The 24,021-nt window shown below is 35.2% G+C and overlaps 1 protein-coding gene across 2 annotated transcripts in view; it reads left to right on the forward strand.

Annotated features, from left to right (window-relative positions):
- MBD5 (methyl-CpG binding domain protein 5) overlaps positions 1–24,021 on the forward strand; it is a 442,356-nt gene that overhangs the window by 115,588 nt on the left and 302,747 nt on the right. For both annotated transcript variants that reach the window (XM_020984741.2, XM_020984744.2), the window contains exon 2: positions 17,115–17,169. The gene's annotated coding sequence lies outside the window, so the exon portion shown is untranslated. The remainder of the gene's footprint in view (positions 1–17,114; positions 17,170–24,021) is intronic.

A 24,021-nucleotide genomic window follows, 5' to 3' on the forward strand; every position in this document is an offset into this window, starting at 1 on the left:
ACTGGTGTACTGTTTCCCTTATGTTGGCATCCAGGCGTGAATTGTTCTATCTCCTGTGCCTCCTAGTATTCTGTGAAATCCATGGTTATGCCTTATTCCCACTCAGTGACTTATAAGTCTTGATTTTGTCCCCAGCTTTGGTTCTTACAAGCAAGGATTATGGTCTGGTTTTAGGATGCCAATTATTGGGGCTTACACTAACTTGTTGACCCCCTGTTTCAGGATGCTTCAGATCTGTTTGCCAGAGGTAGCATTGGCTTTCCTTATGTGACTCCTCTCCCAGCCTCTGCCTTCTGGCTTGTTTATTGGAGTTCATGCTGGATTCCTTGATTCAACACTTCTTCAAGCCTTTATCTGCCAGCCCATTTACCTGAAGTGATTTCTCTGTTTTTGCCTCTTTTCCACCTTCCATATTTATGGCCTGCTTACTGGAATAAGCAATGGCTTCCCTTATGCACCCTTTTACCAGTCTTCTTTGACTTCTGGCTGTCTTTTTATGCATTTTTAGACTGGATGGAAGAGTTTATTTCTGTTTCTCTGTGGTTATCCTTATTATCAGTCTACAATTACTCATATTGCCATCTTAATCAGCAGGCACCCTACTCTTTTCTAGATATTCACGTCCATGTTAATGTCTTTTAGTTTGCTCCTTTCATGCCTCTGTACCAGAATCTGTTTGTCTACCATTTACCCTTATGTTATCTTGTGGAGTTATTGTTATTTTACTTCTTAGATGTGTTGCTCCATGATTTGCATCCATATTGGATCACTGGAAGAATAATGATAAAAGAAAGACTTTTATGGCCATAGTTCATTATCGTAGAATTCCAAATATAATCCAGTAGATCTCCTCATCCATTTCATCTCATCTATCATTAGGAATTTGTTTGAACTAGTGAGCCCTTTTGACAAATATGTTTCTCTAATACCTTGCTATATATTCAGTACTCCACAGATTATTGAACGAAGTAATCTTTGATGTGGAAACTGTGTTGGACACTTTTATTTTTATATATATATATATATATTTATGTTACATATATTTATATTTTTTTTTCTAAGCAGTGGGGTTAAGTGACTTGCCAAGGATCACACATCTAGTAAGTGTTATGTGTCTGAGGGCAGATTTGAACTCAGGTCCTCCTGAATCCAGGGCCGGTGCTTTATCCCCTGCGCCACCTAGCTGCCCTCATACACTTTTATATTTTTGACATCAACGTATAAAACACCCAATCTAAGGAGAGAAGTTGGCATCTTGCTGCACAGCAAAGTGCGCAAAAACAGCAAAACAGTAAATAGAATGACTAAAACAATGTGAATAGAAATAATTTTTTTTAAAAATCTGAATGCTGCATAGTTATGATGGACTATTTTGGGTCTAAATAAGATATAAGAAAATCTACTTTGTTCCCTTTTTTTGCAGAGATAGGGCACCATGGATGTGGAGTATTCTAAATACTGTTAGACATGGATGTGTTTGTTTTTCTGAATTACACACACACATACACAAATACTCTCTCTCTCTCTCTCTCTCTCTCTCTCTCTCTCTCTCTCTCTCTGTCAAACACACACACACACACACACACACATATGCACGCACGCACACACGCACGCGCACACACCCATTCATATCTGTACTTTTTCTGATAAGAACAAAAAAAACTAGAAACAGAGTGTGGAATAGTAGAGCAAATGACCATGCAAAACTATAGATACTTCTGTGTTAGTAAAAGCATTAAATATGTAGAATTTGTAGAATCATGGAAAGATGTGCATGAACTGATGCAGATTAAAAGAAGTAGAATAATGTGAACAAGATAACAAAATTTATGGAAAGCAACAGAGCATAGTAGAAAAAATCCTGACTCCAGCTAAGATGACTGTTAAAATCCCATGCTTTCTCCCTGCATGACCTCAGGCGAATTCCTTACTCTCCTTTGTCAAATGAGGCAGCTGGGGATAAATAAATTACTCTGAGGCACATTCTAGCTCCAAATCTGTGATCGTGTGATCTTCTGTGTGTACTGTATAACAACATCATAATAATTGCTAATTAATATCTTTAATGTTTACAAAGGGCTTTGCATTTACTTCATTTTATTCTCATAACAATCCTTTGAAGTAGGTACTATTTTCCCCATTTTATAGGTGAGGAAACTGAGAATGAAAGAGGGTAAGTGTAAGCCCAGGGTCATACAACTAAGATGTGTCTGAGTTAGGATTTGAACTCAGGTCATCTTGATTCCACATCTAGCCCTCTTGCACTGTGCCACCTTGTTGTACTGCTACAAGCCAGATGACATCAGATTAAATACAATGATGAGTCTTGGCCCTGGAAATCACATAATGAAACTCATTTCCTTCTCTTTCGCCATGCACTATGGTAGGAAATAACAATACAGATACAAGGGAGGAACCAGTCCATGCTCTCTAGCTTAAGTCCTACCAGGAAGACAAATGCTTAAGTACATACCAGATATAAAGATAATAAACAAAAGAGAGAGGCAATAGGGAGCCAGTGGAGTCCTTTGAGTAAGGGAGTGACATGGTCGCATCTGTGCTTTAGGATAGTCACTGGCAGCTATACCTATAGAATGGACTGGAGTGAGAAATTTGAGAGAAGCAGACCAGTTAATAAGCCATTGCGCTAGTCTAGGAGAGAGATGATAAGCACCTGAACTCATGTGATTACTGAATGAGTTGTGAGACTAGATCATACGGGAGATTCGTTGTTAAGGTAAAATGTCAGGATTTGGCCACTGACCAGATATATGGTGTGAGAGACAGTAAGAAATCAAGGATACACTCACAGTTACAACCTTGAAAACCAGAATAATGTTAGCATCCTGGACAGGAATCTGTTGGTATAATAATTATTCTGTTATATTCATATACCACAATTTGTTTAGCCATCTTTGATGGCTAGCCAATTTTTTATCAATTTTCTTGCTACAACAAAATGTTTCTGTGTATATATTACTTTCTCTGTGTCTTTGATCATTTGGGGATATGTATGTATTGGTGGTATCACTAAGTCAAAGGATATGAATAGTTTAATGACTTTGGAGCTATAGTTCCAAGTGGTGCATCCCAAATGGTGCCTTTCTTCCTTCAGCTGCTTCCTTCAGATTGTCTTTTTTTATTTTTTGGTACCTTTGTCATTCTGATTAGTGTGTAAGTTGGAACCTCATGCTTAATTGAATTTTTTTATTATTATTAGTGAGTTGGGGCATTTTTTTTTAATCTGGCCATTGATAGTTTGTCTTTCTTTGAGACTACCTGTTAATATCTTTTGACCACTTATCTCTTGGAAAATAGTTCTTATCTTTATATTTTCATATAAATTCTAGGCATTGAGTATACAAGAAGTAAAATTGTCCCAGTCTTCAAGGGGCTTAACTTTTAATGGGGGAGATAACATATGTCTACATGGGTATGAATGTGGATATATATATACATTAAGGTATGTACAAAACATATATATATATATATATATATATATATATATATATATATAAAATGAATACTAGGTAATTTTAAGAGAAGGGACACTAGTGGCTAGAAGATGGTATCAGGAAAGACTTCATGTAAAATTCATGTAAAAAAGAATTCACATAAAATTATCTGATCCAAGTTCTGAAGGAAGTGTAGGTGAGGAAAAGAGAGCCAGTGCAGAGGTACAGATGACAAATGGGGTGCTATGTGTAAGAAAGTAGGACATTGACTGGAGTTTAGAGTATGTAGATTAGAAACATAAGAAAGGACTACATTGTAAAGAGCTTTAAATGCCAAAGAAATTTATATTAGGTCCTAGAAGTAACAAGGACCATGGAGTTGTTGAGTGGGGATCACGGGACTGGATTTTCAGTTTAGGAAAATCACTTTGATAGATATCAGACCCTTATCATTAAAATTTGGCAAAAAAAAATTATTTTTCTCTTCTAAGTACATACATTAATTTTATTTATGCAAGAGCTTTTCTTTTTTTCTCATTAAAATTATACATTTTGTCTTCTGTGATTAACAGTATCCCTTGTTTTGTTAAGAAGTCTAGCCATAGTTGCAAATGACATCTCTCAGTGTTTTCTGGGGCAAAGCTTGATCACCAATATAGCCCACTGCTCAGGTTCATTTTATTGTTCTTTCTTTTTGCATTTTTGAATTCTCTCTATAGACAGATAGATAGACATAAATATATAAGATACAGATATTCAATATGTAAATTAGCTTCATGGCCCTGCTTACTTCACTCTGTGTCAGTTCAAAAAGTTATTTTGTGTTTCTTCTGTAAATTCTACATATTCATCATTGCTTAAACTCATGTAACACTGTTTAGCCATTCCTTAATTGACATTCCTCCTCTTCTTTCCTTTTATTCATTATCACAAAAATGTTGCTTTATACTTTTTTACTTCATTTTTCTTGAGTGTTTTTTTTTCTTTTTTGGTCTTTGTTTTCTTCCACAACATGACTAATACGGAAATATGTTTTGCTTGACTATCCATGTGTAACCTATATCAAATTGATTGCCTTCTTAATGAGAAGGAAGGAGTGGGGGACAGGGATAGAATTTGAAACTCAAAAAAAATTTTAAATGAATGTTTAAAATTGGTTTAACGTGTAATCGTGAAAATAAAATACATAAAGTGCTGCTTTAATTTTTGGTATACGTGGAACTTTTATTTCTTTAACTTTCTGGGGGCATATACTTAGGAACAGGAATTCTTGGTCAAGAATAGGGCCATTTTACACAAATTTTATCGTAATTCATTAACGTTTTAGAATATGGATGAACTACTTCACAACTCTACCATAAGGTATTAGTGTACTTGTATCTCCACAATGTGGACTGTTCTCATCTATTGTTATATTTGCAAATTTGTTAGTAAAATAGAAACTTCAGGATTTAATTGTCATTGCTCTTATTAGAGATAGTGTGCAAACTTTTATATGGTCTCAGTAACAAGCATGTAAGCCTTAGAGCCACTCCAGTAGCAGCACACATCCCAGGGTGAACTGGCAACTACTTCTGGTGAGGGCTGTTGCTACTGAAGGTTTAAAAAGAAAGTTCTTGTAGCCCAGAGTGTTGGAGTGTCAGAAACTGATGGGATTTATCAATGTAAATAACTTGAATAAAATGTATTTATTTCCATCTACTTTGCTGCTGCATCTTCTTTGCACCTAGTTGGTTGTTGTTATCACTGTGTTACCGTCAACTTACAGTCTGTCTGACTGTGGGTGATCAGACCAGTACAAGCTCAGAATACTGTACCACAGATCGGGTACAAATAATCCATGTGAACATTTGGGGTGGATTCTTTACATTTGCACATCTCGTACTTCTTTTGAGTTAGTTCAATTCTGCTTTGCTCATAGAGCACAACACCTTCTATGATGAGAGCATACCATGCTGGGCAGTCCTGTGCCAGTATCTCCTATGTCACACTATCAATTCCAAAGTTCTTAAGAGAGACCTTGTGAGGTCAGCACAACAGCTCTGTAGACCTTCAGTTTGGTAGTCAGTCTAATACTCTTCTCTTCCACACTTTTCTTCGGAGCCTGCCAAACACAGAGCTAGCTCTGGCAATGTGTACATCAATCTCATTATCAATGTGTACATCCCTGGAAAGTACACTACAAAGGTAAGTGAACTTATCCACAGTATTCAAAACTTCTCCATTTGCTGTAACCGATAGTTCTACATATGAATGGTACGGTGCTGGCTGATGGAGTACCTGTGTTTTCTTGGTATTAATTATTAGGCCAAAATTAGCATAAGCAGCAGAGAATCAATCCATATTTTGTTACATCTCAGCTTCAGAGACTACATTGAATGCACAATCCTCTGCAAACAAAAAAATCATGCATCAGCGCTCCCTCTACTTTGGTCTTGGCTTGTAGCCTTTTCAAGTTGATGAATTTACAATCAGTGTGATAGTTGACCTTAATGCTATGTTCATCCTCACTGAAGTTAAACGTTTGACAATATTACTGAAAATGTCATGCTGAAAAGCATGGGAGCAAGCACACAACTTTGTTTCACTCCATTGGTGACTGGGAAACCGTGAGAGCTTCATCCATTATCTGGAACCCAGACAAGCATTCCATCATGAAATTGACATATAATAGTGATGAACTTCTCCATGCAACCAGATTTTGACTAATTTTCCATAAGCCCTCAAAATTGACAGTATCAAAGACCTTGGTCAGATCTACAGACGTTGTGTTCAGACCTTTGTTCTGCTCCTGGCATTTCTCCTGGAGTTATTGGGCAGCAAACACCATATCTACAGTTCCTTGGCCCTTTCCAAAGTCACACTGGCTCTCAGGTAGATGACCATCTTCCAGGTGAAGGATCAGCCTATTAAGGAGGACTCTGGCAATAATCTTGCCAGCAGTGACTAAGAGAGAGACCTCAACTGTGATTGTCACAGGACAAACTATTTCCTTACCTCTGTTGAGATGGACAGTGGAGGAGTCCTTGAGCTTTTGGGGAATAACTTCCTCTTGCCATATAACCTGGGAAATTTCAGTCATTTTTTGTGTGAGCAATGCACCTCCCATCTTGTAAATCTCAGCTAGAATTGAATCATCATCAGGTGCTTTGCCACAGGAAAGTATCCTAATGGCATTCAAAACCTTTAGGGAGGGATTGACTTCCAACCTTAGTTGAACAGTCAGTGGCTTCAGCATTGTTTGATGAATGTCTATTGAGAACATTATGGAAGTGTTTAGCCCACCTCTCCGGGATCATGTCCTTATCACTAATCAATGTGGCTTCATCAGCACTGAGTAGTTGAGATGCACCGTAGATCTTTGGCCCATAAAGAACTTTTAGGGCATCATAAAACACTTTGGATTGTTACTATTAGCATAAAACTGAATTTCATCTGCTTTCTTACTGAGCCAAGAATCCTTCGTCTCTCTGAGCTTTGCTTGTACTTTTAATGGCATTAAATGCTGCCTTCTTAGAGACGGATGAATTGTCCTGCTGGTAAATCCTGTGAAATTCTTTCTTTTCATTTAGCAGCTTCTGAACTTCCCCAAATCATTTTCGTCAAACTAGTTTGCGAGTGCTCTGACACAGATGAACAAATGCAGTGCTGTACACCAAATCTCTGAAAGCTACCCATTCCTTTTCTGCTGCACTGTTGCCAACTGTGTGTTGGTTCAACTTTCCCTCCAAGTTAGCAACAAACTGCTCCCACTCAGAGAAGCTCTCTAATCTTGATATTGATTCTTCTGGTAGTCATTTTGCCTTAGGGTTCCCACTTTTATTGAATGCAAATATTTAGCTTACAGAGGATAAGTCTATGATCAGCCCAGCACTCAGTGCCACACATTGCCTTTATCACTCTAACATCTTATCTGTCTCTTCTTCTTGCAATGACATCATCTATTAAATGCCAGTTAAATGCGAGGGTACATCCATGAAGTTTTATTGCATTTAGGTAAACAGAAGACAGTGTTGGTAATGAGAAGGTCATGAGATGCACAAGACTTCAACAGTAAGTGATCATTGCTATTGCTGTTTCCAACTCCATTTCTCCAATGGATTCCCTGCCATGTCTGATAGTCGAGCCTACTCTAGCATTAAATTAAATCACTCAATATTATAAGCTGATCCTCTTTTATTTGTACCTACAATTCCTTTGATGGTCTGTCTCCTCTATTATAAAATGAGTTCCTTGAGAGCAGAGTATCCGTTGTACTGGTGTCCCCAGAGTTTAGCACAGTTCTGTCTACATAGTAAGTGCTTAATAAATGCTTATTCTTTCATTCATTTGGCCACTTGTGTATTCTGTTATTTTTATCTTTTATGACCTCCTCTCTCCTTTGGTTAAAAATTCTTCTTGCGTCTTAGTTGTGAAAGATATCTACAACCATTTTAATTCAGTTTTTTAAATGAGATTACTTCCTATGTTCATGTTAAGTTTGTAGTTGAAACTTATTGTGATATATTTTGTGACATAGTATAACTAAAGCTGTTTTTTGCCATACAACTTTCCAGGTTTCCCAGGACTTTGTCAAGTTAGGGATTCTTTCCTCAGGTACTTTGTATTCTCAGATTATTGAACATGACATTATTTATTTTGATTATTTAATTTTTAAAATAATATCTATTATTTTAACTTAATTTTAGTCATCAACAAACATGAACATTTACAGATAAAAAAGCAGGAAAACAAAAGTGCATGTGAAACCATAAATCTAATATATAAAGAGTTTTTTAAAAAACAAATTTAATACGTAGTTTCAACTGCTTTTGACCCTACATATGCTCTCTTCTGTTTATTTTTAGCGTTTCATTAACATTCTCTTTTCTTTTTTTTCTTCTTTTTTCTCTATCATAACCCCTACTCCTGCCTTCTCATTTAATGGTCAGGCAGAAAAAATTTGTGTTTGTGTCTGAAAATATGTTTTCGTTCTGTACCTACAGTCCATCAGCTCTCCATAGGCATGGTAAATAATCATCTCTAATGAAATAATGATTGGTCATTAAATTGATGTGAATTCTTAAATATTTCAAATTTGTCGGTCTTTAGAAACCTCAGTTTATAATTATTCTCCTGATCATTCACTTTATTTTGTATCATTTCATATAAATATTTCCAGATTTTTCAGACTCTATCTAGTTCATTTTTTTTCATGGTACATAATATTTTATTCCATTAATATGCTAGATTTGTTCACCCAATCCACTACTCATCTTTTATCTGGACCAAGTAGTTTTTATGATTACTGCTTTTTAGTATGATTTGAGGTCTAGATGTGCTATTTTACTTTCATTTGTACTTTGAAAAAAGTATTTCCTTTGAAAAAAGAATCTTTCTAGATTATTCCTCCAAATGAATGGTAATATTTTGCTTAGTTCTATGTTTTGATAGTTTGATTGGTACTGAACTAAATCTACAAATTAGTATAGTTTTAATATATCCTTTTTATCATATTGGCATGGCCCACTATTGAGCAATGACTATTCCTGCAATTATTTAAGCTGTTTCTTATATCTTTAAAGAGTATTTGGAAATGAATGTAGATGTCTTGAATGTGCCTTGGAAAATTTTTTCCCAGATATTTTATCTATTTGTAGAACTATGCTCAATACAGTAGAGAAAAGGGCCCTCATTGCTTTGATCATGTATTTATTGGGAAGACATTTAGTGTGTGTATTTTATTTTTAGACATACACTTATACAAAAATGACCTTTCTCTTTCTTTTTTTATCTTTTTTTATTTTTTGATTTTGATTTATTTGATATGTTTGATTTCTCAACGATCACTTCCATATGCTTTTGAGTTTAAAATTTTTCTCCCCCTTCCTCCCCACCACCCTCCCCAAGACAGCGCACAATCTGATATAGGCTATACATTTACATTCCTATTAAACATATTTTCACATTAGTGAAGTTGTAAGTAAAAATTAAATAGAAAGAACCATCAGAAAGAGGAAACAAAACTCAACAGAAGAGAGAAAAAAAGGTAGCGATTCAACTTTCACAGTTATGATTACTATCTGTGTCTTTTTCTCCATCCTTTTTTCCCCGTTTATACTTTTCTTTCTCCTTTCTCATTTTCCCTCCTCGCTAGTGTTTTGCTCTTGACCACTTCCTCCTTCAGTCTCTCCTCCCTTCTATTATCCCTTTCCCTTTTCTTCCCTTTGCCCTTACTGCTTCTTCCCTCCCTTCTATCCCCCTCCCTTTTCTTTCCCCTTTTCCCTCCTACTGCCATAGGGCAAGTTAGATTTCTATACCTAACTGATTATGTTATTCCCTTCTTGAGCCAAATCTGATGAGAGTAAGGTTCAAACAATGCTCACCCCCTCCCTTCTTTCCCTCTGCTGTAATAGGATTTTCTGTCTTTTCCTGTAATGTAATTTACCCTTGTCTGCCTCCTCCTTTCTCAGTACATTTTCTAAGATCAGACTAATCCACTTACTTGGATGCATTTAACCCACTTGATTAGATTTTTTTATCATTACATCAAAGTCAACTAATATCCACCCCTTTATGTATACTCCTTTAACATGGTGTAATAACAATACAGTTCTCAAGAGTTGCAAGTGTCATCTTCCCTTGTAGGGATGTAAACAGTCCACCCTTATTAACAACATTTTGTATCTTTCTGTCCCATTTACCTTTTTATGTCTTTCTTGAATCTTGTACTTGAAGATCAAATTTTTTGTTGAGCTCTGGTTTTTATCAGGAAGGTTTGGAAGTCCCCTATTTCGTTGAATATCCATCTCCTCCCTTGAAAAATCATGCTCATTTTTGCAGGGTAGTTGATCCTTGGCTGCAATCCAAGCTCCTTTTCCTTAGAATATCATGTTCCATGCCCTGGTCTTTTAATGTAGAAGCTGCAAGGTCCTGTGTAATCCTGACTGTGGTTCCATGATATTTAAATTGTTTCTTTCTGGCTGCTTGCAGCACCTTCTCTTTCATCTGGTAATTTTGGAATTTTGCTATTATATTCCTTGGCGTTGTCAATTTGGGATCTCTTTCAGGTGGTGAGCAGTGTATTCTTTCTATGGTTATTTTACCTTCTGGTTCTAGGACTTCGGGCAGTTTTCCTTTATGATTTCCTGAAAGATACTGTCCAGGCTCTTTTTTTCATCATGATTTTCAGGTAGTCCAATGATTTTTAAATTGTCTCTCCTGATCGATTTTCCAGGTCGGTTGTTTTACTGATGAGGTATTTTATGTTTTCATCTATTTTTTCATTTTTTTGTTTCTGTTTGACTGATTCTTGCTCTCTCATAGAGTCATTAGTTTCCATTTGTCCAATTCTAGTTTTTAACAGATTGTTTTCTTCTGTTAGTTTTTGTACTTCCTTCTCCAATTGGCCAATTGTTTTTAAGGGATTTGTTTTCTTCAGTGTACTTTTTTTCCAATTGGCCAATTGTATTTTTTAAGGACTCTTCTACCTCTCTCATTAGACTTTTAAAATCCTTCTTGAGCTCTTCTAAGGCTTCTTGGAATTCAGACCAGTTCATATTCCCTTTTGATGTTGCAGATGTGGGTTTGTTGACAATGTTGTCCTCTTCAGAATTTCTGTCTTGATCTTCACTCTTCTCATAATATGAATCTATGGTACATTTCTTTTTACTCATGGTTTCTTTATTCCCTGGCCTTTAAAGAGATTGAGCTCTCCTGCTGGGGAACAGAGGGCACTGACCCAAGCTTCTTGTGTTGGGAGCCTAGGTCTTGGTCACTGGCTTTGTGTGCTGGGGCCTCTTATGCAATTGGAGGCTGTAGGTTTCTGGCAGCTTACCTCATGTTGGGCTGGAATCAGCAAGGCTGGAACTTTCAGGCAATTCTAGGTTGCCTGCTTTTCCTTTCCTTTAGCTTTCTTCAGCTCCTTTTAGATGGGTGCTACAGGGTGTTTATCTGCCTGGGCCTCTTGCAATGCTGCCTCCCTCATTTTTGCTAATGCACTGGGAGATTCCTTTGCGGTAAAGTGCCGAGGCACCTCGTGGTTTTCTGAGCTGGTTTCCACTGTTCCCCCTGCCCTTATGGAGGCACTTGGAGGTCCAGGTGTTGGTGTTTGCCTGCTCTACCACCTGGGCTTCAGGATCTCTTCCTGGTTGACAGTTGGAGGCTGCAGGGTTCTAATAGCTTACCTGGTATTGGGTTGGAATCAATGAGGCTGGGACTTTAGGAAGACTCTAGGCTCCTTTCAGAATGGGTGCTGCAGGGTGCTTATCCCCCTGGGGCCCTCTGTAGTGCTTCTTCCCTTATTTTTGCTGAGGCACTTGGAGACCCGTTTGTTGGGCTATATTGCACTGCTATTCCCTGTCTTTCTTCTAGTTCAGCTGTTCCAGGGTTTTTTTTTTTCCTGGGGTGATATTTTCTGGGTTTTTATAGGTTAATAGGGGAGGATGAGAGCTACTACCTTTTTACCGACCCTTCTCTTTCTATGCGGTTTAAGATTTTTAGCTTAGATGTGTGGTATACTTTGTCAAAGACTTTTTCTGGATCAATATATAATGTGATTTGGGACATGTTTAATGTTCATATGGTTATTCGATATGTTTTTTCTAATTTGGAACTATCTTTGAATCCCTATGATTAGACTATTTGGTCATGGTAAATTGTGTTTGTCTCTATATTCTTTTTGCTAGGATATTATTTTAAATTTATGCATAAGTATTATTTAGTGATACTGATTATCATCTTTGCTTTGCCCCCTTTAGTTTAGGTATGATTTATAAAAGGGGTTTGATGCTGTGTTTTCTTTCTAAATTTGGAAATAATTTGCATATTTATAAGTATTAATTGCTCTCTAAATATTTGGTAGAATTTGCTTGTTAAATGTTCCTAGATCGAGGGTTTTTTTTTTCTTTGTTAATTCCTTTTGAAATGTTCACTTTTACTTTTGGAATTTTAGTTAAGGTTTCTTTTTCACTTTATTCTAATTTGGGTGTTTATATTTTATAGATAAATATTCCCTCTAAATTCTTAAATTCTTTGTATAATTTTATAAAGTATACTCTAAAATTTCATTTTTTTCTTTTTTTTATAACTTCATCTTTTGTAATGAGTATGAGCTCTTGAGTTTTTAAGATTATCCTGTGTTCTAAATACCCATTTTCATTATTTTTTAAAACTTTCTGTGGTGTTTCTGTCTTTTGATCTTGCGGATTCACCTTTGGTTATCCTACATCTGAGATGTAGTTTCTTTTTCTGAAGTTTTTGGTTTGAGAAAAAGAACTATTCCTTCATCATACCGGTTATATGATCTTTATGTTTGACTGGTAATGCCCTTCATCTTGTGTCTTCGCTTTCTACATTTATTTCACATTACTGGCCTCTATACATTCTGTATTCCTGTCACATTTGCTTGCTTAATGTTTCTTTTTCTGAATTTAATGTGTTGAAATTGTCAGAAAACAACTTCTACTATTTTTCTGTCATATCTCCCATAAATATTTACATTTAAATTTATTAATTTCAAAGCATAATATGTCAGGAGACTTTTTCAGTCACTCCTTTTAAATCCTTATCAGGCTGCAGTTTTCTCTTGTATGTTCATAGCATGTACTATTTTTGTTTTGCATTATTCAAAATCTTTCTAGATTTCTTCATAGTTTTGTGCTTGGCAGTCTTAATTGCATTATAATATTTCATTGCATTAATATACTCCCAATTTTTAAAATTCTTACCCTATTGCTGAACATTTTGGTTTCTCTCAAGTTTTTATGATTACAAATAATGCTCATGAAAATTATTCAAAATTATGAGTTCTTATTCATACTTTTGTGAGTGGTTTGATTGTTTATTTTTCATAGCATTTTCATTTTTGTTCTAGTCATTCGATTTTGGGCTAAAAGAGTATACTTAAATTTCTTAACTTTTGCTGCATACTGACAGATCCTACTAAGTTTACAATTCCTTGATCACTGTATAAATGTACATATTTCTTTGTGACTTAGCAAGAATTCATCTCTTAAAGTTTTCTTTGTTCATATATGTGTATGAAGTGGTACCTTGGTTTAAAATTACATTGCTTTCTTGATTTGATAGAATATTTTTTATAAAATAAAAATGATTTGTTTCTCCTCGGAAAATTTTTCTTTTCCTATTCGTTGATCAAATCCAGCTATTTTGTACTAGAAATTACCTTTGTAAATTTTCAGTAGTTCCGTATATATGTAACATGTGAAGTTTTTATCAGTAATAATTACTATAAACATTTCAGGTCTATTGTTTTTCTTTAAATTACTGTAATTTTTGTTGTGCAGAATTTCCTTATTTTGGATGTGAGAGTCAGTTATCTTTGCACAGTCAGACCATTGACTAGTCAGAGCTAGAATTATCAGAATTTCATAATTAACAAAAACAAAGCTAGAAACAAAACATGATATAGTCTAAAATTAATAATATTTAACTTTGAATTATTTAAACAAGTTATTGAAAATGAAAAATGGTACATGGGCAATATCAACAACATTGACAACTATATTTTTAGCCAGAAGTTACTGCAATGTAAGTTGATTACTCTACAAAAAAGATCAAAGAGCCCAGGAAGTACCTTCATCAGGAAATATATCTTACTTGTCAGATCAAAGGAAATGGATGTTGAAAGTCAACACTGAGTTAGAATATGCACTCATTTATAAAATCCTTCAAAGAAAGTTGATAAACAGCTTTAAGCAATGTCATGTTATGGAGGGAAAAAAAGCAGTGGAGTCTAAAGAAAGCTTGGTTAAACATCCAGTTAAGCACAGTAATCTCAAAAGCAAAGGATGAAAATGGAAGGAAGACAACAGACAAAAAAAAGTGGAAAAGATTTGCCAAATAATTTTGACTTTTTTGTCCATTAAGAATAGTGGCACCATCAGACTTGGATGCTAATATTACAATCCCTGGAAATGCCTACAGAAGAAGTAAAAGTGACACTAAAGAGAACAAATATCAGGAAAACAACCAGATTAGATCAAGCATACATATGTGTATATATAAATATACATTCATCCACATATTTATGCATACATGTGTATATATGCATGTATTTTTTACATATATTAGTGTGAGATCCATGTTGGAGGCAATACAGTGATATGGGGAAAATCTTGTACTTCATTGGTTCCCAAAAAAAGATGACCAAGGAAATAGCAACACTGATGTGTGTGCCTTTTTTGCTTTGTATAAAATTTTTAAGAAGTTCATGTGCATAAGAAATGAGGGCATTTTTGAAGTGAAACAACAGGACTTCACATGCAGTATTCAATAATAGAACATGTCACAATCATACAGTTGACTGAATGAGAATGTAAGCTGTTATGTTCATTATTAGTTGGTTGCCAAAAATTAAAAAAAAAAGAATTCTACTCAGTGAAAACAAATGATTAAGGGACTGTTTTATGTGAGTTGCCTCCCTATAGTAGGTCAGTATGTCACTAGTAAATTGATATATCAATATGTCATTTGATACATTGAATTCCTTTCCAGTTAGGTAGGTCTTTATGTAGAGAGTTACATTTAAATTTATTAATTTCTTCTTTTTTTTTGCATGTTCATCTCCAGTACTTTTTATTTTTTTTATTTTTTTATTTTTTTCCAAATCTTTTTAATTTTTATTTTTTTAATTTTTTTTCCATATGCTTTTGAGTTGAAAATTTTTTCTCCCTTTTTCTCCCCCCCACCCTCCCCAAAACGGCGCACAATCTGATATAGGCTTTACGTTTACATACCCATTAAACATATTTTCACATTAGTGAAGTTGTAAGTAAAAATTAAAACCAATAGGGGGAACCATCAGAAAAATGAAACAAAACTCAACAGAAGGTAAAAATAAGTGAGAGCGATTCGACTTCCATAGTTCTTTCTTTGGATGTGGGCAGCATTTTCCATCCCGAGGCCTCTGGAGATATCTTAGATCCTCGTAATGCTGAGAAGGGTTCAGTTTAACATTCTTAGTCATTGCATAATGTGGCTGCTATTGCGTACAAAGCCCTCTTGGTTCTGCTCATTTCACTCAGCATCAGACTATGTAAGTCTTCCCAGGTTTTTCTGAAGTCAACCTGTTCATCATTTCTTATAGTACAATAGTATTCCATTACATTCATATAGCACAACTTGCTCAGCCATTCCCCAATTGATGGGCATCCTCTCAATTTCCAATTCTACCACAAAAAGAGCTGCTATGTATATTTTTGTACATGTGGGTCCCTTTCCCATTTGTTTGATCTCTTTGGGATATAGCCCTAGAAGTGCTATTGCTGGATTAAAGGGTATGAACATTTTTGTAGCCTTTTGGGCATAGTTCCAAATTGTAAATTTATTAATTTCAAAGCATAATATGTCAGGAGATTTTTTCAGTCCCTCCTTTTAAATCCTTATCAGGCTGCAGTTTTCTCATGTATGTTCATAGCATGTACTATTTTTGTTTTGCATTATTCAAAATCTTTCTAGATTTCTTCATGTTTTTGTGCTTGGCAGTCTTACTTACATTATAGTATTCCATTGCATTAATATACTCCCAATTTTTAAAATTGTTACCCTATTGCTCAATATTTTATATATTTTAAAAGAAAAATAGGGTGGGGTATGGGAAAAGGTCTTGTTCTCTTTGGGAATCAACCTGGGTTGAATATGGCTTCAAGTCTTTGCTCTAATATAAGCTAACTTTATGACTGAGGGCAGATCACTTATCCACTCAGGTCCCTGCAGTCTTCTCTAGAACAATGTCAGGTAGGATTAGCTGCTGTGCAAGGATGGGGGGAGTTTCCATATGGCATTTTTCTCCACATAATCAAGTGACAGGTCTGCATTTAATAATTTTTAAAAACCCTCAAAATTAGTGTATCTTTTTTTGGGCAATGCTTTTAATTTTTGTGAGTTTTAAAATTTTCTCTTTGTGCCTTCTACTTTACATTTCACTTTGTCAAGTATTTTTAGTGTAGTTCAACATTTTTTGCTCTAACATACTTCATGATAACATTTATTCCATTATTTCTATTTAAATCTATATATGTCTTTTGAAAAACTCATTCTAGTCCTAAGTCAAAAACTAAAAAAAAAAAACAGAAAAAAGCACTACACTTTGTATTTTGACTCAAATACATATAAAACTCATCTTTTCCCTGCTCTTCTATGAAGAGAATCCTGACAATGACTTTTCTCCTTATTCACCCAGCTTTTTAAGTTCTACAACATTGTAAAGCACTTTTACTTTTTCTTTTTTTCATTATCTATCTCTCTGTTGCCATACTTGTTTTTCCTCCAAACTGTTTTAGTAATTTCATAACCAGTATAAGTTGATTTATTTATATCATCCTGTGGAAAAAATCTCTGCTATAACAGCTAACAGTATTTACAACCATAGTTAAGTTCTTAAATCTCTCATGCTACCTCAAGTAAGACTTTTTTTTAAAAGTCGTGTAGTTTGCTCTACATATGCTTTAAGCTTCTCTGGGTTTTTAAATGAATGTTTTTGTTTTTAAAAAGAATTCTTAGCTTTACTTAGAAGTTGATATTACATTGGAAATCCATATTATACAAACTTTTTTTCAGTTTCTTTGGTCATTTGTGTTTTTTGTTAAAAAATAATTTTTTTTTCTCAAACACTGTTTAATGCTTCTTTGTTAAGTAATTATGTCTTTCTTCTTTTAGCAGCTTGAAAAATTTTTGTCATCATAGTTTTGAAGTCTGAAGATAATGTGCCTGGGTGAGTTGAATTTGGAATTTCTTCATGTTACAGTTCTCTGAATTCTGTTTATTTCCAGAAGATTGCTTTTTTTAATTGTTTTTAAAAGATTTTGCACATTTCCCAAAATATAATGATTAGATTTTTTTTCTTCAGTATTTCCAAGAATACTTCAAGCATTTTCCCCATGTCCAACTGTCACCAGCATTTCAGTTATTTTCTGAGCTTTTTTTCCATTTCAGTAATCTTGTCAGCCTTTCCATTTCCTTGTGTAACAATCTTGCCTTTAGTTGTGTTCTTTGGTATTTTAAAAATCTCTATAACTTTTTTCTATTCTGCTTCATTTCATTATAATTTTCCTGGATTTTTTAACAACTGTCTTTATTTCTAAAAGAGGCTCAGCAACCAAATTTCTTAGCCATGGTAATACCTTTGCTGCGTTGAAAGATCTCTAGTATGTGATATGTACCTCCTGGCGGACTGAGTACTACAGAATTATATGTATTTTCCAGCCAATTGCATCCTTAGGGTCAGGAACTGTTTTCTAACTTGTTTTGTAATTACCTTCAGTGGCCCATATGGTGTTCTTCCCACAGTTGCCAGTCTTCAAATTTAGTTTGCTTGAGCCTTTCTGTAAAGGTAAAATAGCATTGAAATGTACGTTCTTCCCAAGATCTAAATCACAAAGAATCCAAGTCAGGTAAATATTATTAAAAACATTTTCAATATTCAAAACGGCCTTGTTAAACAGTCCATGTTAAATAACATGGAGACCAGTTATAGGAAATATTGTTGATTTTATTTTTATTTTTTGCCATTTGTAAAATTTCTTTTAGACATTAACTTTTAAAAAAATAATTAGATTGTAACCTCAGCCATTTAGATTGAAAACTCATTGAGGACAAGAGGCTTAACCTTCTTTTTTTGTGTCATTTGGTGATAGAGTACAATGCTAGAATTATAGACTAAACATATTTCTTCTTTAACCTTCTTTTGATATCCACACGTATTTACTTGATACTGGTACATATTTTTCACAGAGTTACATTTAATTACATAAGTTACAAATTAGACTTCTTTCTTTAAAATCCCACCTCAGTAGTTTTCCCAAGACTGTATGTGTATCTTGCTTTTCAATGAAAGCATGTAATGGCCACTGTAGTGTTCATAACTAGTATCATGTTCTTTTATAGGAATCTCTTTAAAGATTCAAGATATTTTTAAAGTCCAAAGAGTAAAGCACCCTCTTTAGACAATTTCATTATCCTTGGATTAGTCTTGAAAATAGCCTATCTTAAGTACCTGTTTATACACAAGTCAGTGCTAAGTGCTATTCCAGGAAATTTAGATGGAAATAGTACAGGCTTTCTAGAGTAGTGTATAACACATATAGGTGTAGGTGTGTTAGTGGTTAGAAAATAATACACTAAAATTTAGTGTTTGGTACTTCATTGATTACATATTATTTAGTCTTACATAAAAATATGATTTGGTGACTATGTATCCATAACAGTATGGAATATATTTTCATTAGTACTTCAAATTTATTCATAAAATTTGTGTAACAGATTGTTTTAAAAACAACTTTTTTTATTTGTTCTATTTACATGATAATTACCATGCCCATTTATTTGATATCTATTTAAATTGAAAACATCTAATTTAATAAATTGTTTAATGACCCAAGTTGCTTTTGTTGTCAGAATAGTCAGGAGAATCCTCTTTTTCATGTTACTTGTATTCCTTGGGAGCCTATCCTCAAACACTCTTTCTCCCAACTCTCAACCCAAAGGTTATATATAAGAACTTCACACTTAACCTAAATAGTAGGGTTATAGTCCTGACCCATTTTTTTTTAATTTCCTGTTTTCCAACCTTGCCTATTATTTTGATATGTTATTTTTGTATGTGTATCTGTACACACTTTTTCTTCAGCCCTTGATCAGTTTCACACACAACCGCCAAATAAAAATGAATAAAAAACCACTTTCATCTAGACCCATGCTTTATACATGGTAAGTTTAAATAAATGTTTCTTGAAGGAATATCTAGCAAAACTTGAGAGTTGCTTTATACCTAACACATTAAGTCAAAATTTCTTAGCTTGATACTCAGAGCCCTTCATAACTTGGCCCTAACCTATCTAATGAATTTTATCTTTTGCTGTTCCCCAACTCAGATGCTCCTCCACACAAGTAAACATAGCTTCCCCAAATTCTCTTCTCCCTCTTGCCCCTGTATGTCACCCGTACACACACAGTCACACCATTCTTATTTATCTCTGTCTTGATTCATACAATTCTCCATGCAATCCTTTCATATTTTTTGCCTATTGAATCGCATCCAGTTTTCAATACTCTTCCTCTGTGAAGCTGCCTTTGATTATTTCAGAAACTGATAATCTCTACTAATTATAGGTGCTTACAGAATTGCCATGCAGCTTGGTATTTAGAATCAGTTTTAAATCTAGAAAAGAATCTTAAAGATCATCTAGTCCAACACCTTCATTTTACAGGTGAGGAAAATAACACTAAAGGAAGTTGTGAGTTGCTGAAAGTCAAACAAAAACTGGCAGAACCAGGGTAGAAAACAATGCCCTCTAACTTCAAATGAATCTTTCCACTAAGCCATGATGCCTTCATTAGTTTATACTTCTTTGTTCTTTATTCAGTTTATATGTCCAAACTCTCATCTCTCCAACAAAACTGTACACTTCTCTACAACTAGCAAATTTTCTTGTAATGGTTTTATATACCACATCTCTAAGAGCCTCTTCAGCTCTAAATTCTGTGGTCTTCTTATCCCAAAATGCTCTGCATAGTTTTAAGCATGTACTGAGTACTCAGTCAATCAATCAATAAGTATTTATTAAATTCCTACTAAATTTCAGGTGCTGGGGATACAAAAAAAGGCAAAAGACAGTCTCTGTCCTCAAGAAGCTTACAATCTAATGGAGGAGATAACATGCAAGCATATATACAAAGCAAGCTATATTCAGAATAAACAAGAAGAAATAACAAAGAAAAGGCACTAGAATTAAAAGGAATTGTGAAAGGCTACCTTTAGAAGTTGGAATTTTAGTTAAGACTTTAAGGCAGGAAAGTCAGTAGATGGAGTTCAGGAAGGAAAGTATTCCAGGCTTGGAGGACAGCCAGAGAAGATACCTGGAATTGAGGGTATTGTTTATGGAAGCCAGGAGGCCAGTGTTACAGAGTCATAGAGTAAATGGGGAGTAAGGTGTAAGAAGACTTGAAAGGTGGGAAGGAGCTAGGTGATGAAGGGCTTTGAATGCCACACAGAACATTTTGTATTTGCTCCTGGAGGTGCCAGATAGGCACTGGAGATTATTGAGTAGGGGAGTGACGTGATCAGTATTGTATTTTAGGAAAATCACTTTGATGACTTAATGGAGAGTAGATTAGAGTGAGAAGGAACTTCAGGCAGGCAGACCCACCAGCAGGCTGTTGCACTATTCAAAATGTGACATGATGAGGGTCTATACTCCAGTGGTGGCAGTATCAGAATACAAAAGGGGGTGTCTTGGAGAGATGTTGCAAAGGTGAATTCCACAGACCTTAGCAACAGATTGGAGATTGGGGTGAGAGACTTTGAGTAATCCAGAATGACACCTAGGTTGTGAGCCTGAGGGACTGGAAAGATAGTATTGCCTTTGATAATGAGTTCTGTTTTGGACTTGTTGAGTTTAAGATCTCTAATGAACATCCAATTTGAGATGTCTGAATATATTAGATTGCCTGAGGGCTTCGTGACACAAAAAGGAATAAGAACTTTGCTGTAGTAGTTCTCTTTTCACGAACTTATTTATTTCCTACTTGCATTTGGTTTTTAACCTGTGTTGAAAAAAATTGGGTATATTTATGTGTGAATATTTTTTGTCTAACTAGTTTCCATTTTTCAATAAGGATTTTCATATTTAAAAGTGAAATTGGCATCTTAGACAAATAAAAACAGCTAAATCTAAGAAGCAGCCTATAATGTCTAGCACTTTTCTTTTAATCAAAATGGAAGGTGGGGAAGAGTGGTCAAAAATGATCATGGAAATAGAATTAATATAGCTTTAATAAGAAGAGTAGGGAACCAAGCACCAGTAAGTAGAACAAAGAACTATGGGCTATGAGTCAGATGGAGTTTGTTCTACAAGTTATTAGCTGTGTAACATTGGATAACTCCTTTAACCCTTCTAAGCCTCAGTTTCCTCATTTGTAAAATAATGGTAATAATTCCTGTCCTACAAAGCACTGTCCTACATAGCATGCATTGAATTTGATCATCAAGTGTATGAAATTGCTTTGAAAACTGTAAACTGAAATGGAAGGTGTTTTAGTAATATCTTTTATTACCTCCATATGCTCAAATCTTCCATCCCCCTTCCATTCCATGCCTAATGTGGCATTTTAAAAAGTTCAAGAGACATAGATTCTGGGTAACTCAATCATTTTATTAATAAGGATAGCATGTTTGTTAATAAAAGGATGGTCATTTGGCCATCTCTCTTAGACCAAAAACCCCTCCTGGTGGTGGACTCTTGGAAGAGTAGGCATTCCTGAGGATGGCATTCAATTCTGATTGGTTAACAATTAATAAAAAAATGAATATTACAATGAGAAGTTGGACTGTATTACAGTGAGGGTCTTGGGATGCATGACTTGCATTACCCAAATCTTGGTCAAAAAGCCTTGTCAATTTCCATATCACCTATCTAACAAAAGGAAGACCTCAGACCTGTCTGAGTAAACACAGTAAGTAAGAATCCTCCCTTTGGCCCAAATGTAGAATTTTTTTTACTGTCTGATTAGATCTTGGCCTGGGTAAATCTTTGCAAAAGATTTCCCACTCTGGTTGATCTCTGGATGAGGAAGGAGAAAAGGGGAAAAACCTTGGTCCCAATACAATAATTAGCTATTAAATATAAGAAAGAAATAATCATTTCTCTCACTAATGTTAATTTACTTCAATCATATCGCCATCCATACACATCCGTATGGAAATAATTTTATGTAAGCTGTCTTTATGCCATGCCCTGCACAGTCTCCCTTTCTCCCTTTCTTGTATTGCTATCGGTACATGACCATTCTCCTGGTTGTGACACAATCAGTATGCTCCTTGACAGTGTGCCAGACCTCACCCTTAATATAAAAATAGAGCTATTAGGTGTTGATTTAAGTAAGACGTTTTATAAATCATTAGGATAATATTAAATAATAGAACGCTGTTTATATATGTGTATATGCATACGAACTCTGCATCTAAACTCTAATCCAAGAATTTTTACTTTACTGCATCATCAAGTAATAATTAAAGTAATCCTAAGTACTAGAAGGCTATTTACATGGATCCCGAGCTCTGACATTTTCTGAAAAGCTGGAAAGAGTTTGCGTACTGACAGGCCATATACTTGGCATTCCAAGAATATTCTTGCTACATAGAGAAAAGCTTATTGTCAGTAGGTTGGCCCCTAGAGTGATAAATTATTTTACCATTGTATCCCATTAAATAACAAGGGGAAAAAGTCCTCTCTCTCCAGTTACAAGTAATTTCTTAACTGCGAAATATGACAGTTCTTTCTTGGTCCTAAAACCCTTCTTGACCTTTATGCTGCATTTGACACTAGTTACCACTCTCTGTTCCTACATACTTATTTCTTTCTTGTTTTTAATGATTTTCATCTCATTGGGTTCACCTCTTACCTGTCTGAACTCTCTTCAGGTTCCTTTGTTCAATATGTCATTCCCTTTTTTTGACCCCCCCAGTGTTCTGTTAATAGCCTCTTTTCTCTTCATCCTCTATGATTTCTCTCTTGGATTCCTCATCAGCTTCCATTAATTTAACTGTCATCTCAGTGCATGTGACTCCCGGGTCTGTGTATCCAGCCCCATTCTCTCTCCTGATATTTAGTACACCACACTGATACTTGCCTTTTGGAGATTTCAAAGTATATGTCCTGAAAACATCTAAACTCAGTATGCAAAAATCAAAATCATTATCTTTTACCCTAAGCCTTCCTCTCTTCCACACTTCTCTATTTCTGTTGAAGGTACACCATCCTTCCGTTTTCCCAGTTTTGTAACCTTGGCATTAACCTGGATTTCCTTTTCTTCCCCTTCCCACATATGTAATCATTTGCCAAATCTTCCCATTTATCTGATTCCTTTTCATTATTCAGGCTTCAGTGATGTTAATTCAGGCCATTATATTTTGCAACAGCCTCTTAACTGGTCCCTTCACCCTAAGTCTCTCCACATTTCAGTCCTTCCTACACATATTGCCAAATTCATTTTCTTAAGTGCTGATCTGACCTTTTCACTTCTCTTCACAATCAATTCCAGTGGCTTTCTGTTACCTTTAGGAGGAAATATACATTCCTCTATTTATCTTTTAAAGCCCTAAAAAGCCTGGCTTCACATTCTCTTTCCAGCCTCATTGATTATTGCTTCCTCTCCTATACTTTGCAGTTCAACAACCTGGCCTTTCTCTTTCTCATACACAACATTCCCTTTCCCATCTCTGAGCCATCTCCACCCTTGGCTGACCCACATGCCTCGAATGCACTCCCTCCTCTTCTTTACTCTCCTTCAGAGATCCCTTTATTCCTGAACACACAGCTCAAACAGTGCCCTCTATGTGAAGCTATTCTTGATTCCCCCTCGCTGCTAGTGCACTCTTTCCCAAGCTAATTTATATTTACTTTGTATATGTTTTCTTTCATTCTACATATTTTTAAATGTATTTCTCTCTCATTAAAATGTCAGTTCCTTATGAATGGGGATTGTTTCATCCTGGTGCCTCGCACATGTTGCGAGCTTAATAAATGCTTATTGTTTCCCCTTCCTCAATGGCCATATGCAGTGGCCC

This window comes from Phascolarctos cinereus, unplaced genomic scaffold, assembly GCF_003287225.1.
Source record: "Phascolarctos cinereus isolate Bilbo 61053 unplaced genomic scaffold, phaCin_HiC Scaffold_726;HRSCAF=1367, whole genome shotgun sequence".
Classification (NCBI taxonomy): Eukaryota; Metazoa; Chordata; class Mammalia; order Diprotodontia; family Phascolarctidae; genus Phascolarctos; species Phascolarctos cinereus.